Genomic DNA, 17,230 nt, shown 5'->3' on the forward strand with positions numbered 1-17,230 from the left:
CCTCAGAGAGTATAGGACTACTGAAAATTAATCCTATAAATGGATATTGAGGAGGAAGGTAGGCCTTACAGTCCTGCAGAACTGGAGGAAGGCCATAAATGGAACTCCAGGGGAACAGTGTTGAACGTTCTTGCTATAGAATGTCATGGTTAGAATTTATAAAAGACAAGCCAGATACACTTCGGTAAATTTTAAGGATTTTTTTTTAAACTTTAAAACATGCAATTAAGTAAAAACCTAACACAAAAATGTTACACCAATTATAGCAATTCTTTACACTAAATGGATGAGCTACTATGGGGCTATTGTCACTATGTGTTAGGAATGTGTGTGTATATACATGTGTGTGTCTGTCTCTCTCTCTCACACACACTTCTGTGCAAGTAGAAAGCTTTACACTGACCACAAACCAATGTACGACTTCTGTTTACAGACACTGGCCGTTTGTCGTCAAGTCTCTGGGTCTACTCAGTTCATCCCCATCCCTGATTCAATGTCACAGGAAGGCGGCTTTCCAGAGGCGGTTTCTAGCAGCTCTCATTGCTGACACCTCATCAGAGGGTGTGCCTGAGTGGTTCTCCTTCCCTCCAGGACGGTGGGAGCTCCTTGTCCAGGGCTGTGGCATCAAAGACCTTGTTCTTTATGTTCTAGCACTGTGTTTTCATTAAGGATAGTTTTTAAAAATGGATTACACTGGAAATTCTTAAGCCAATGGGAGCAGAAGGATAATATTTTAAACAACATAGCCTCAGAACCCTCTTTTGTACTTTTTTTTTTTTTTTAAGTCCTAAGTGCCTCACAAATCACATGTCATTAAAAACGTGCTGTCTTGACAGAAATCAGTGGAGGATTTAATATCCTATCATCAGTATGTTTGTACTTTTTGAATTAATTTTATTCCTTCATAAGCATGTGCTGTGAGTCTTGCTTTTCTCTCACTTTGTTTCAACTGTAGGTAACAAACGTGACGGGTTAGTATTGCTAAATGAATACTGGGAACAAGGTTCCAAGTTTTCATAGCACGGCTCCATAGCAGCTACCTTGTGCCCCTAGGCTGGTTACCTACATTTGCTGGGGCTCCATTTCTCCACAGCAACACTGGGCTAACTACACTTATATAAAATACCAATATGAGATGAAATGAGCATGTATACACATGCCAAGAATAGTACTTAGGGTATAGTAGACACTCAGTAAAGGGACTAGTGTAGTGTTATTATAATTAATATTATATGAATTAATACATATATTCATACATAAATGTGTATTTAATTCTAGCTTTTAAAAAAGGAAGGCATTATGTGTCTTTAAGTTTGTTGTAAATGTAATAGGCTGTCTTTAAAATAAACTCACTTGAGTCATAACACAGTTATGACCTTTAAAGGTTAACAAATGTTTAAAAATATAGCTAATATATAAAAATCTCTATGAAGGTAAAAGTTACTGTATTTTAATTATTTAAAAATGATTCTTTAGATCTAACTTAGTCAAGTATACACACATCAGTCCAATCTATCACAGATAAAATTTTGGCACTACTATCGATTATAATTGGGTTTCTGAAAATGTTTTAGAACACCTTCATTTTATTCACATTTTGCAAAGTGAACACTGACTTAATCTGAATAAAAGTTATCTGGAAGAAGAAACAACTAAAACTGATAAATATTGTAGTCCTTGATATTAAGAATAAATCATTCTGGATTCTCCTGTTACTCCTAGACAGAATGATTTGTGAAAAAAAGCAAAAATGCACTTTCCCCCCAGGCAGTATTCTCTTCCTAATTACATTTACTCTACAAATTAAATTAAATTTGGGTAATTATAAAAGCTACTTCCTTGAGAAAACAACAGCAAAGTAAGCACTGTTATAATGGGTCCATAATATACTTTGATAGCACTCAAAACCAACACATAGAATAAAGTTTGAAGTATAACTTTGGGTATTCCTGGCTCTCGATGTGTATCATGGTCATTTTACAGATACCTTTAAAACATATTACCTGATTATTGAAAGCTCTCTTGTATACAGAAATTTAACATACGCTATCATTTGATTAAAAAAATCACAGTGAACAAATAATTTGCCATTACCTAGTTATTCCACATTTTGATTGAGGAACTGTTTCCTAAAAGCCCCTACAAACACATGGGAAGGGGAGGGGTGGTTAGGGCTACTTCTTGGAAAAGCAGACACAGGAAATAAAACCGAAGGCAATTCATTTAAGGAAAGGGGCCTGGGAGAAAAGGTGGAAGCATAAGGACTGTCTGGGAAAGGTGGATCTGGGCTGAAAGCTCAGAAGGTCTCCAGATGGATTAAAAGAAAGATAGAGCCTGAAGCAGTGTCTCAAAACACAGGGAACAAGGAAATAGGATAACTACTGGTATTTCTCTCTTCCTTCTACTTATTTCCCATTGAATGTCATATAAACATAATACAAAACCGCATTCTTCATTTATTAGCATTTTTTTCATTTGCTCTTTTACTTAGTATTCAGAACATATGAAATATAACTCTACTGTTGAAATAGACAGAGAAGCAAATATAACTAAATTAATGTATTTGTGGCAAAACTTCAGCTTACTAAAATATTTTTTGCAACAAATGCATATTTCAGCTATGCTCATATACAATTAATTGAAAAATTCATTTTAACTATTGTAATTTGCTATAAAATTATATATCACAAAGTACTATTCCTTAGCAACACTCAGCCGAATATTCCTCTTCTCTACCATAGCATTTGTTTCAAACTTACAGCAAATAAGTATTCGGCTCATGAAAATGAAAATGGGTATATTTATGGGGAAAACGATTTTATCTAAATAGTTTTGCCTCTAATTGCACTTGAAAAACATACATCCGTATTTATGTTTAGTGGAAAACAGCTTAGATTTGTTTCTTGTCTTCTCTGTTAGCTATTCCAGGGATTAGGTTTGATAGTCTAAAGTTGTATTTGGAGGAATAGATGGTGGTATGATAATGTTCAGTTCTTATATAGGGACTCAGAAGAAAAGATGAGGGAATGAGGACATCATAAGAAACATTGTCTTAGCTCCAGAGAGGAAGAACTTGAGATAGAGATTCTTGACAAGTGATTTATTGAAAAGGGAAGTAAGGTTAGAAGGTCAGGACTGGGCAAGGTGCCAAGCAAAGATGTAATTGCAGTTGAATCGACCTCAGCCTGACTCCACCCAGAACTCGGAGCACAAATGGTGTGACAGTGTTGTGTTACTTTGGAGCTGTCAGGCGGTAGAGGGGAGCTAGGAGGTGAGGATGGGTTAACCTCCAGACATCCCTGAGCCATGTGGCTTGCTCTGATGGTGGCCAATTCTTTTGAGAAGGTGGCAGCTCATGGCTATTAATGGCCAGAACTCAGAGCAGCTGAGGATAGTGCATCCGCTGTTTGGAAGGATGTCTAGACCAGCAGCAGCCATCTTCAGACCGAAAAGGTCCTTTCTCGTGGAAGCTAATGGCAAAAGGTAAAAAGAGTCAGAGCCACTCACATCGCCATGGAGCTGCTGATCTCCTTCTGGGTTGTCTCTCAGAATTGTTTTTGATGTAAGAGGAAAATTAACCTGAGTTTTGATAATAAGAGGAAGACTTGAGCAGGATTAATGTAATTGTTTTTTACAAATTTTAAGCAGAACATTAGTTTACATGAAATAGACCATATACTTTGAAGAGGAGTTTTTTTGTTTGTTTTTCATTTTTTTTTCTCTTTCCTTGGAAAAGTAAGACTACTAGGCTAGCAGTTCTTGGAGGAAAGGTGCTTATGTGTGTTCTTTAGGCCCAGAATCTGAGCCTAATGCCTGAAACACAATAAATGTCTGATGAATAAATGATATCCTAAGTTGAGATAAAGTTGGCAGTTTAATTTCTTACGTTTATAACTCTTGATTATTTACATTTTAAAATAATCATTTCCAAAACCCAGTTATTGAACAAAGCAATATAATTGCATTTGCTTTCCCTCCCCTTATTGCTGAGATCTAAATCAGATTTAAGTTGCCTCTTACTCCCTCGCATAAGATTGAGTAATTTCTTTTTGAGAACTTTCATATAATGCCAGTGTTAAGAAATAGCACTTTATCTTTGCTTCTCACTAACCAGGTTTATTAGGCTTTTATTATATGTAATTAGAGGCTGATGAACGAAATTCCTTCCCCCAGCTGCTAGCACTGGCTTCCCTCTGGCACCCAGGACCCTGGCTTCTCCCTCTGACCACTAACAGGCACCCGGGACCTGGGCTTCCCTCGTAGCCCCAGCTTCGTATGGAAAGTAGTCTGGAAGGACGTCTAGTCTAATTAGCATATTACAATTTTATTATTATAGATCTTTATGTTTCAGAGACAAGTTTCAACTTCCCTTGTTACATAACAAAAAATTCATGAGAGTTCAGGAGGATTTTATGCTTGGCATAAAGGTTTTTGGGAAGTAAAGCAGGGAAAAGCCACTTCTAACATTGGGCAGGTTAAGAATTGTTGGGACAGCACTGTACATTCCATCCTTCTGCCCTGCCCTGTTTGGGGCAATCCTGGCTTGAGTCAGAACTTAAAGAGGGCTGAGATGGCATAAATCAAAACTCTGTTCATGATGGAATTTGCAATAAGAATCACTGAGAAACCACTAATGATTTGTGTTCAAACAGGTCATCCCAAGAAGGGTGCTCATTCTTATTCATTTACACACTTTCTAATAAGCTTTGCAGCATACCCTGGATGACTGTATAGCTCATGCCTTGTATAGGAACAGTTGAAAGGGGGAACTATTCATTACACTGTACAGCAGGTGTATACTGGAATTGCTCAGGTAAGCAATTCACCCTAAGTGAACAGTAACGTGGTGGTGTAAAACAGGAAATAAAAACAATGAGCAAGGCAATCCATGCTGAGGTGACAGGAAATGTGACAGGAGAAAGAGAATGCCAATTAGTGATGAAGTCTCTTCACATTAAGGAGGGCCTGACAGGATTTGAATGATAGGTACCATGCTGAATCCTGGTTAAATTTATTGGTTCTTAGATTACGTGCTATCTACACCTTGATATATATATATATATATATATATATATATATATATATATATATACATACATACATACATACATATATATTTTTTCATTGATGTGAGGAAGAGATAAAAGAGTATTAAGAATATTTGTCATTTACATATGAAAATGACACCGCAGTTCATATTCTTTCCTAGACAATGTAGTTTCTCTTGGTGGGCCAAGCAGGTATGCAACATACAGCAATAACCATTCCTGAAGAGGGTCACGTTTAGTTTTGCAGTTGCTCCTTTACATGAGTACATCAGCTTGTCTTCTGACCCTCACTCACCTGGTGGGAATTTGGGAGAAAGTGGGTGGGAATTTGGGAGAAAGTGGGAGAAACTCAGGAAGAAAGAAGGGGGTCAAAACACAGCACCTCTCAGTATAACGTTGGACTTGGAACTTCAAAAGGGATCAAAATCTCAAGATTCAGGGAGGGCTCTGGAGTCCCCCCTGAGGCAAAGTCTGGTTAAAGCTGCATTTGTCTAACTTGGAAAAGCAATATTAGTCATGTGCTTTGTGTCTTGTTTTAACTGGAACTTTTCCATACATTCCAACTGTCCTGTTTATGAGGTACACTCCCTTTTTATAAAAGCCAAAATATTCACCGGTTTCCCATTCTGTTGCTCTGAATAATGTTTTTAATCTAACATACTAAAGTTCCAGGGGCTCTTCCTATTTTCCTCTCCGACTCTTGGCAGGTATAAATGTCCTTTCTCTCCCCAAAAAAAGAAATCACACCACAATTCATGTCAAAACCACAAATGCCATAGCTAAGGAGGTAAAAGAAATGCCTCAGGGTAGTAAAAATGCATGTTCTACATTATATTTTTTCAAGCTCAAGTTGCATCACAGGTGTGCACTTGATTAGAGCAGCAAAGGAACCCCCTATATCGTAAAGGCTTGTTCTAAGTAAAATAAATACATTAAAACTTAAAGTGAATTTTAGTTCATTTAGCATTTGGTTTTCCTGTAATTACATTTGAAAGACCAGAAAGGTATTTATATTTATATTTTACACTGCCACTTGAAAATTAAATTTATATATATAATAGGTTAAAATTAGAGATAATAAAAAATATAATTTACTAAGTAATTACTCTGGGGGCCTGTTCTAAGCACTTTATATGTATTATCTCATTGAAACTTTGTAAAAAATCCTATGAGGAAAGCATTACTATGCCCTTTTAACAGATGGGGAACTAAAGCTTAGGCAAAGTATCATCCCAAAGTCATAAAGCTGGTAAGTACAGAGACCAAGTTTGAACCCAGTTCTGAATAGAGCCTTTTTTTTTTCTTGAACACTATATGCAATAGGATATACCATAAAGAAATATAATTGTACCAAAGTATGATTTAAAGCCCTTGCTAATTGTACTATTATAAGTCCTTAAGTGATGATTCAATAATAATCCCCATTTAGGTCAAGAGAATTCTTTCACATAAGTAGCAAGTTATTATTTTTCCTCTCATCAGTCCCACTTTATAGATGAAGATGTTAGATTCTCCCCGTAGGATTATTTTCTAACTGCAGTGCCAAAGACCTCCCTAAATGCTTCAGTGCCCTTTTCAAAATTCATTTTGTTTCCACGCACAAGGAAACCTTGAGTTTTAACACCAAAGCCCTAGCCTGAACATTTCACTAACTGCCTGAATTAGATTGGTTGGCAACTGCTCAGTATGGGGGAACACTTCTCCATTTACAACCGTGTTTCCCCAACCTCTTGCCAGGGGATGTCTCTGGCCTGCATGTTAATTAGGCAGAAGCACTTGAAATGAAGTCTGTAGTTGCTGTTTCCATTTGTGAATTTCCAGTTCTGTACTGGAAGCCAAATCTGGAAAGAGCAGCAGGCAACTTGTTCTATTCTCTGCCTGTCCTCTGACCTTGGCTTCATAATTTAACTTTGCTGAGGTTTTGTTTCCTTGCTGATGAGGTAGGGAAAATGCTACCCTTGTGCATGTACTGTACGCATCCACTGAGTTGTAAAAACATTTTAAAAAGTAGAATGTGAGCCCCACCAGCATGACTCAATGGTTGAGCATCGACCTATGAACCAGAAGATCACAGTTTAATTCCTGGTCAGGGCACATGGCCAGGTTGTAGGCTCAATCCTCAGGGGGCATGCAGGAGACAGCCAATCAATGATTCTCTCTCATCATTGATGTTCCTCTTTCTCTCCTTTTTCCTTCCTCTCTGAAATTAATAAAACTATTTTTAAAAATAGAGTGTGAGTTAAATGACATGATGGGTGGACAACATGTGCTTTATAGCATGTGCAATTCTTTTTAATTTATGGGAATTTTAAGATGCAAGGTATTTAAAATATGAAAGGTTTATTTTAAAAGGCCATACAAAACCTTCTCTGCTAGGTGTATCAGCTGCTCAGTAATGCAGACTCAATTACTGTTTTATGTTTTAACATTGTCAGCAAAGAGACACAAGCAAACTTTTTTTGGGATGGAATTGTTCTGTATGCCAACTATGGCAGTAGTTTCATAGGTCCGTCTATCAAAATCCATTGATTGATATCTTAAGTAGATGCAGTTTATTGATGTAAGTTATATCAAATTTGTTTTGAATTAGTATTTTAAATTTTATTTTGGGGCTCAAAGGAAATTCTGAATTATAATAAAAAGATTATCACCTAAATATTTTATAAGATAGAAATGTAATTTTCTATAATACTTTAATTTCAGATAATTGCCCTGTTAAATTTCATTAGCTGGAAATTTATTAGGTACTTGCTTCTACAAATATATCAATTTCCAGTGCTTTACTTCATCATCTTCAGTGTGTACTTCCTAAGAGCAAGGATATTCTCTTACAAAACCACAATAGACATAGTTAATTTAGGACATTTATTATTGATACTATATCATAAGCAAATCTTTAGTCCATATTATACTATGGAATTCTTGTTCCATATTATTCATATTTCCCAAAACAGTCCAACTACTATTTCTCCTTCATCAAAACTCATCTTTGTCAGAGTTCATCATTGTTTGGGTAAATCTTTAACCAATGCTTTAATCATCTTGTTCTGTCCCCATGCCTTACCTCCCAAAAGTATCAACCTCTATTCTTTAAAGTTCAAAGCTCATATTTAATATGCTCTTTTATCTTTGTTATCACCAGAGACTTCTAAATTTTACAATGTATTCATCACTTTGCTGATGGTTTTCCGCCTCACTAGCTGCCATGTAATCATCCAGGTTATGCCCTCATCACACTACCTTCACCTTGGGAATTCTTGGGGCCAGGGACTGTGGCAGAGAATTCTCATGAGCTAAAGGGGCTACTGGATCATGAAACCATGAAAGAGTTCTTAGGTCCAAAGGCCAAAGAAAAGCAGAATGAGTGACAAATTCCAGAGGAGCAACAGCATGGGACAGAAGGAAGGCTTCTGACCCAATAATTCTAAACATGAAGTTGAATAAACAGAATTAGATCGGTCAGAAATGGGGTGATGCAACAGCATGCATCTTAGCATTTGGAGCTGCCTTTACGGAGTACTGTCATGGGCATATTAAGGATTGTGTCTCTTCCAAATTCCTATCTTACTTCACTTAGTTCAGAGGCCTTGCTTTTATTTATCTTGTTGACTTTCCATCATCATTTTTCACACTCAATTATTCTAATTCTTTCTCCTCAAATCCCCAAATACTTCTACAAATTTGAATACTTAAGATATGACCCTAATCATACCTTTGTAGTACCCAGAATATCTAAATAATTTTAAAAAACACACAACAAACTTAAAATTGTCTTTGTTCTCTTTTCAGAGGGAGATGAGCTCTCTTTTTTGCCAAGATCATTCCCTCTATCTGTTTAGTGAATCGCTCACTCAACAATGATTTTCTAATTTTATTTAGCAACTAGCGTTTAGCAATGTTTAAATATCCTCCATCTTTTAACAGTGGGAAGACATTCTATCATTTCTTTCATTCTCACAACTAATCATCTTCTTATATCTTTGACTATTTTTCCATATCTCTAGACTTGATGGCCTCATGAATTAACATGACTATTAGTACGTCTCACCTTCTTGCACATGATCACCAATTAGTATCCGTAGTTCTAAACTCTTATGCAAGTTACTGTCTTGAATTCTCAATCTGCTGGAAATTCCACTTAGATTCACTAGAACTTCCAAATCTGTAAGTCTCAAATAAAAATCATCTCCCTATCTCTCTGTAGCTCTTCCTGACTTGACTGATGTTTCTGCTAATTATATTATTTTTCTGGTTATTCTGCTCTAAAGCTTTGTGGTGAACCTTAACTCCTCCCTGTACCATAATCCCAACAACCTATGAATCACCAGGACTTCTTTACTTCTATCTAGATCTCTTTAGCATTCATATCTTCCTTAGTTTATTGTAACAACTTCTCACAGTCTTTTACCTTTGCCATCTACCACTAAGATTCAATATACTCATTAGTGCCAGATTCACTCCCTAATACACTGTCCTTAATAAATCACATTACTACCCTACTAAACATTAAAAAGCTTTTGGTGATTTATTTCCTGCCACCTGAATAGTAAAGTTCAAACAAATCTACCTATGTCTAACTCTGTATTCTCTTTCACTTCTCTCCTGATGCCCTACGTCCTGACCAATATGTGTGTTCTCTCTCTGCTTGCTGGGCATTTCATGGGCATTTCCCTGTATTACAACCCTTCCAGTTCTCCAGCATGCAATTTAGACACTTATCTCACTTCCACATCTCTGCCACCAATTCCTTCCTGCTCCCTTCAGATATAGCTGATCTCTCCACTTTTAAAAAATTTGTGTTTTGACCTTTACATTCTACATTGAAATATAGTTATTTGTATTATGTTAATTAATTATTTTTGTTTTATTTAGTTGTGTGTTTGCATATGTGTATATAATTTACATATTACACATATGGAACTATAGTTAGCAAGAAGCAAATTCCCCCAGGAAGATATTCTTAAGTAGTCTTCAGTAAACCCTTTCACTTCTAAAACATTGCTGGTATAATCCTCAGGTATTGTGCACCTCCGCAGGCAGTCAGCTTCATCGATCCCAAGGCATTCAAAGAAACCCATCTCCCACCTGGCAGATCCTGTAAAGTGAACCCTGTCAAACCACAGCTAAAGCAGGCTTCTTCAGACCTCCTCCCTACCTACCTCAGGAATCCAGATCAAGCCCCAGAACCTGCCCCTTCTCCTCACCACTCAGAGCCTCACTACCACTGTCTACCTTGAGTACACAAAGACTAATCTCTCTTCCACTTCTTTACAGGAGTCCCTTCAAGGAGTCTGAGACTTTCAGAAGCCCTAATTTCCCCCACATACTCTATCCCTAGATGGCTCTACACAATGTCTTCTTTCCCCATCTGCACTCCTTTACAACCTAGAATCCCCTTGATGTCCTCTCCAAAATTCACAGTCCATTTCCAGAAGAATTCCCTGTACTAATTTCCTATTTATCTCCCCATTCTTTCTTGCTCTGATAAACCCTGGCTCTCCCCTGAGAACTAGGCTTCTCTTGCTGACCTCATGAATATTGGCTGATGTTTCTCCCAAAGTCTTCAGGACACTGGGCCTGGAGGCAGATAGCTGTCCTCAGCTCTCACTGCCACTTCCAGGTTATTCCACCTCTCTCATCTCTAAACCCTCCCAGCTTTCACACTCTGTCCTCAGGCCATATTGCCAGAACTCTGCATTATTGCAGGCATTTACTGCCTCAGAATGATGCCTTCTCATTTCTAGAGAACTTTTACTCTTTGCCTATTACCACATTCTCCAGCAGTACTCCTTTATGTGGATCATCTTTGCAATACCTAGATGCCTCACTTCCTTGTTCTCTTCACCAATTATTTTGTCCTCTACTCTGATTTAACTACTTGCTTCCATGATTATAGATTTAGACCTTGTAATTACCAGTAACTGCAACCCCTCTTCAATTTCAATTTCCCATATTACCCTCTCCGACCACCTCCTCCTGTCTTTTACTCTAACTTCTTCTAGGATCTAGACACCAATAATCTGTCACCTCCAGTCCTTCCATCCTCCACCTGTTTCACCTTATATCCTGTGATATCCTCTTTTCTCAACTCCTTCTCCAGTTATCCATAAAGCAACTTGGTCACTGCCTTCAAAACTTTGCACAAACATCCCCTTTCTTAATCAGATCAATTTTGTCTAATCCATTCAAAATGCCAACTCCTTTCTGTCCCCCTAATCCTGCTCTACTATTTCTCACAGTACAAATCACTTTCTAACCTACTACATAATTATAAGTAATTATGTTTACTTTTTATTTTATTTCTCCTGCATCCAAGATATAAGATTCATGAGGATGAGGTTCTTTGTCCTTTGTTTCCTAAGGTCTTTTACTCAAAGACCAGTGCTTTCCACACAGTTGTTGGTGAAAAATTATTTGTTAAGTGACTAGCAACTATTGAATTTCAGTTTATGTTATATAACCTATTAGATAACAAATGCCAATCTCTGCCTTTAAAGTGGTATGTCATTGAAGTAGATGCTGTTCTGTTCATATTTCCCTCCAAGTTTAGGGACTGGGCTCAGATACCACATTCTAATGGGAGAGGGCAGATCATAGGAAAAATAAATAGAATGAATAGCAAACTATAAGTTGCTGTATGTTTAGCACCTTCTGTAGAGAAAAACACACTCTGATGGGAAGTAAGAAGTGCTGGTCGGCAAGTCAAGCTCTATACTATAATTCTCTGCTAAAGATAGGAGATATTATAACTAAGTATTAATATTTAAAAGTTTTTCTTTTGGCATCAGGACACATTTGACCTATATCCTGTCTGAATTGGAAGTCTAAAGCCCTGCAGCACTAATGGCCCAGACCACCCACATCAGCCTCACATCACTCTCTTGTGTTGTTTACTCACACCATTCCCCAAGCTCAACTATCCAATCTGCGTGAAATCTTACTTCCCCTCTGTTCCCACTGCAACTAGTGTAAGTCAAATGTACTGAGTAGGTGCTTGATTGAATGATAACTGTGGGCTTTCTTCAAATCTCAAAGGCTGAACTTTTATCATGACAGGAAATTTTACAAATATACCTTTAAGAGATTTTCAAGAGTCAAAATATGAATGATCATGGATTTAATTAACTACAATACTATGTTTTGCATGCACTCTAAATAAACAAGGTTTAACTTTAACTCTTTTTCACATTCTCATGGGCATATCTGTTAGTATTATTACAAGATTTCTTGATTACAATGAAGAGAATAGGCAAAGACTTGGTCAAAAGAGGAAAAGAATTAACATCTAGGAATAGAAGGCAGAAAATTCCATGTCTTAAGGAATTTGGAAGTTGTATTGATTTGGATAGCATTCATCCATTCATGAATTATCTGGGAGCTATTTAGAACCTGCTATCACCATGCCATTATGCAGTATATTAAAAATAAGGTACCTATCTTGTGAAGTTTACGGAATAACAGCATAATTGACATGTGACAGAGCCTTAACAAATATGCTACAAAAAGGACCAGACAGGGTGCTATTACAAAAGATGACAGAGGGATGTGTCACCTCAAGGGGAGACAGGGAAGGGTAGTGAAAACTTGAGGAATTTGCCAGGTCTTTTTATTACATGATTGCCTCTCTATTCTGTCTGGCTCCAAAATGTTGTCTGTTAGAAATCACACAGTATTGTTAGGTTGTTATCGAGAGTCAGCCCAATTAGCTGGATCAGTGAAATCTGGCAAATTATCAGCAATCTACTCAGAGAAATGAAATCATCTCCCAGCATCCAACAGCCCAGGTCTAATCTTTGTTACTGAAGAACCCCTGTTTTCTACTCAGCTTTCTTTTGTACTTCAGATCTCTTTTGTCTTCCAATTAATTACCGTTTTCACTTCTGCTACAGATTCCCAAGCTGTCTTTAAATATATATGTATAATCACGTATGATTATAGTTAATGAGTCAAAAGGAGATATGCCCTTGCAATGACTGAGGCTATAGAGAACCTCTCTACTCTATCAGACCTAAGTTAAAGATCCATTGAGTATGCTGAGATAGGCTAGTTTATCTACTCCTGTTAGCTTGGAAGACTCTGCTCTCTTCCCAAATGACAACCAGACTCCAAACTCTGTTCCTAGGCTTCTGTGCTCTCACCTGTGGCCTCACCTCCTGAACAGCCCCCAAAACACCCAGATTTCCAACACTCTTCAACTTTGCACGCCAAAAATTAAGAAAGAGAATGAATGAACTTTTTGCAAATATGCCATGGGTATGTAAGTTATTGGTAATATGCCCTTAGATTCTGGAATTTCCTGCCAGTCTCCCAGTATTTATGTGATATCTCCTGTGATCTTCTGGATAGTGGGAGTCACATCCAGCAGCCTGCCTTGTTTAACCAACTCATTTGGACCATCCTAGGCCATTAACTGTACAGCATCCTGAAAGCCCTAGAAAAGTGAGTTTGTGCTATGATGAGTAAAGTTCTTGAAAACCAGAATTCTTTCATATATAGATAGGAGTGCCACTATTCTGGAGAAGTAGACCTCCAAAATTTGTATAAATTCCATATTTCTTGGGATTTTCTGGACCCCTAACAAATTGCCACTATGGCAGCTCCACAGAATTTGAAGGCCCAATTCTGGTTGGAGCTCAAATTCTTTTTTCTTTTTAAAAAAATATATTTTATTGACTTTTTTCAGAGAAGAAGGAGAGAGATAGAGAGTTAGAAACATCGATGAGAGAGAAACATTAATCAGCTGCCTCCTGCACATTCCCTATTTGGGATGTTTTACCCGCAACCAGTGTACATGCCCTTGACCAGAAAAGAACCTGGGACCTTTCAGTCCGCAAGCTGACACTCTATCCACTGAGCGAAACCGGTTTCAGCTCAAATTATTGTAGAGCTAGAAGCATCTAATTTAGTCAAAGGGTCAACAAAACCCTGGTTCCATATGTGGGGTTTCTTGTTTTAAAAAATAAGCCCCCCAAAATTGTTAAGTACCCAGTGTAGCAGAAAAAAAAATCTATGCTATTCGTCAGTATTTTATTATAGAAGTTGATCCTGTAGGGAAGAGGCATATAACACCCAGTGATAGTTTTAACTGGTTAAACATTTCTGTACCTCCAAGTAAATCAGTAATTTGCCCAAAAAGCCCTGATACCTGAATTTTCATAATGCCTACAAACAAATTTCTACTCTAACAAGTCTGTCACCCAGTAATCTAGTCTGCACCTATGTTCTCAGAGAGCAGTGACCTCTAGCATCAAAGCTGCGCTGACCTCTATGTAGCTGAATGTCAGCCCTGGACATATATATCAACACCATGTGCATCCTTATAGGGAGCACTGAGCTTCATTCTCCAGCTGTTCTGTGCTGCCCTCAGTAGGGCACAGGTACATGCTCAGGAACTCCCTCCCCTGTTTCCACCTCATCTTAGTTCCATTAGATGTCACCAGCATCCTGTGGCCTGGGATCCTTTCAGAGGCATCAAGCATCATACCTCCTCTGAGTTAGACTCATGCTAATAAGATTTAGTCCTCCCATTTCCATTACCAACATCAACGGTCAGGCATTGTGATTCTGTATACTGGCTCTCACCTTTAGTGCTTTGATTCTATGTGATTGTGGTTGAAACACTTATCCAAAGAGACCTTTTTTTAAAAAAAAAAACTTTAATCTTCAAAGTATTACATATATTTCTCTCCCACCCCCCCCCTTCATTGATCCCCTCTAGCCTGAATCCTGCCCCTCGCCCCAGGCCTTATCACACTATTGTCTATGTCCATGGGTTATACATAGACCCACAGAAGTTCTTTAATCTCTTCCCACCCACCCACTCACTCACCTACACAACCACCCACTCATCCTCTTCCCTTTGAGATCAACAGTCTGTTCCATGCTTCTGTGTCCCTTTTAAACCCAAATTCAGAATACCTGACACTGACTCCCTTCTTGGGTATGTTTTACAGTGTTAGTGTCTTCCAGATACATTTTCTCAGAACTTGAGCCCCAGGTATCATTTTTAGAAAGTTTTCTTTTGCAAATTATGGTCTACTTGACTTAAATTCCATAAAAATCCAAACTAAATGCACAAAAAGACAACAAAGCAATACCTTGGGAGGTATTCCTTTTACTAAGAAATAAACTGGCTAGATCATTTTTTTCTGCCAATAATACAGTTCTGCACAATGAATTCTTTGTTTCCAACTAGAACAGCCAGTCCTACAGCAATTCCAGCACACCCCGAAACTTTCCTGCGTTCTTTGTTCTCTTGCAGTTAATGAATACCTTTACAACACGAGGTGTAGCCAGCCTGGCCTCCTAGCCCCACTCAGGCAGGCAATTAGGAACAACATTCCCTAGTTCCGCACCCCTTAAGGTAGTTCCTGACAACCTAATTTTTAGAATTTTGAACTTTTCTTTTAATTATTTTCTTTATTTGACTTCATAATATTCTGAAGTCCCTTTGAAGCATAGTGGTAATACCTCACTCCCTAAGAATGAACCTGACACTAGGCTCATTTCCCTACCCAGCATCAGTAACAGTTTCCAGAGAATTGTACTAGATATCTGGCCTTCACTGAAATCAGAAAAAATTCTGTACCTGGGAAAATGTGGTTCATTTTCAAGGGAAGGACCCTGATATGTGGAACAACAGTATCTCAGCTCTGGCTACATTTTTCCCTCATTATATCTTGAAATACCAAGTATTTTTGTTATAAAAGGAATTTGGATCCAAAAACCATGCAAAAGGCTAAACATTCTTGGCAAAAAAAAAAAAAAAAAAAAAAAAAAAAAAAAAAAAAAGCCACTGCACACCTCACATTCTTAATAAGACATATTTCTAGTCTTATCCTCCACTTGCAAATTAGGTCTCTTCCTTGGACCTTGGCTTGAACTAGCCTTTGGCAGCTACTGAACTACCAGGGAACTGTGAATTTTGGAGGCAATTCTCTAGACCAGTGTTTCCCAAACTTTTGACATATGTGTACCCCTTCTGTAATTTTCGTAATGCTGAGTACCCCTCGCATTCATGAGAATGTAGAATTAGGTGCAGCTAAGCATGGTGCAGTGCATATCCCCACCAAACTCTGGTGCAACGCATACCCCCACCAAACTTTTCCCGTACCCCTGGGGGTACTCGTACCACACTTTGGGAAACTGCACCAATACTGATCTGGAGTGGCAACAGACTCTGTCTTTGACAAACATGACAGCATTTTTGAATAAAACAAAAGAAAACAAAACAACAAAAATACCAGGGAAAGAAAGATAACTCACTAGAGTAATGATGGTTGGCTTCTTGATTGAAACCTTATATTCTATCTTAAAACATGAACTTTTAGTATTTTGACTAACAGCATTCAAAATAAAAGCATCTTTTAAAGTCATCTTAAGAGTATACCGTATTTTTCGGACCATAAGACGCTCCGGACCATAAGACGCACCAGTTTTTAGAGAAGGGAAATGAAGAAAAAAAGATTCTGAAACAAATAGTGTCCTAAAATATTTTATGTGCATTAAAACCCAACATCACAGTCATAAACACATGTAATCAACCCTGTAAAGTAAACAGCAGCATTTAGAACCATTTTAGAGCCGGGCAAGCACACAGAGACCACATAGAGCCGGGCAAGTAAAAAAACTTTTTTTTTAAAGTATATGTGTAGGCTATATTTGGACCATAAGACGCAGGGACTTTTCCCCCCCACTTCTGGGGGGAAAAAAGTGCGTCTTATGGTCCGAAAAATACGGTATATAACTACTTGAATAATTATATAATTATTGTTATTAGTTTGAATAATAATATCATATTACTTGTGTAATTACATTCAACCATGGGGTGGTCTTTGGCAAGACAAATGCATATTTTGTTAGATATGAAAATACAACTATAATTCTTTTCCAAAACTAGCTCATGGGCACACTGAACTCTCTGTGGACCCAGCTCAATATGATCTAACTTTCTGCTCATAATCCTTCAGATCTCCTCCCTCACCTACTCACTCCTCTTGCTCCCCTCTAGCCATACTGTCTCTGTTGCTCTTTTTCCAATATTCCAGGCACATTTCTGCCCCAGGACCTTTGAGTCTGCTGTTGTCTCTATCTGGACTCTTCTTGCCAATATATATATGGCTCACTTACTTCAGGAAAGATAATTTTAACTTATGTTTTATATTAATAATTTCTGAGCAAAA

At 37.7% G+C, this 17,230-nt stretch overlaps 1 protein-coding gene across 3 annotated transcripts in view; it reads right to left on the reverse strand.

Annotated features, from left to right (window-relative positions):
• The window catches only part of ITGB8 (integrin subunit beta 8), a 73,903-nt gene that overhangs the window by 49,839 nt on the left and 6,834 nt on the right, over window positions 1-17,230 (reverse strand). Inside the window, exon 2 of one of the 3 annotated variants that reach the window (XM_045578051.1) lies at window positions 2,095-2,139. The exons of the other annotated variants lie outside the window; for them this stretch is intronic. The gene's annotated coding sequence lies outside the window, so the exon portion shown is untranslated. The remainder of the gene's footprint in view (window positions 1-2,094; window positions 2,140-17,230) is intronic. 3 annotated transcript variants of the gene reach the window in all.

Source organism: Pipistrellus kuhlii, unplaced genomic scaffold, assembly GCF_014108245.1.
Source record: "Pipistrellus kuhlii isolate mPipKuh1 unplaced genomic scaffold, mPipKuh1.p scaffold_m20_p_10, whole genome shotgun sequence".
Lineage (NCBI taxonomy): Eukaryota > Metazoa > Chordata > Mammalia > Chiroptera > Vespertilionidae > Pipistrellus > Pipistrellus kuhlii.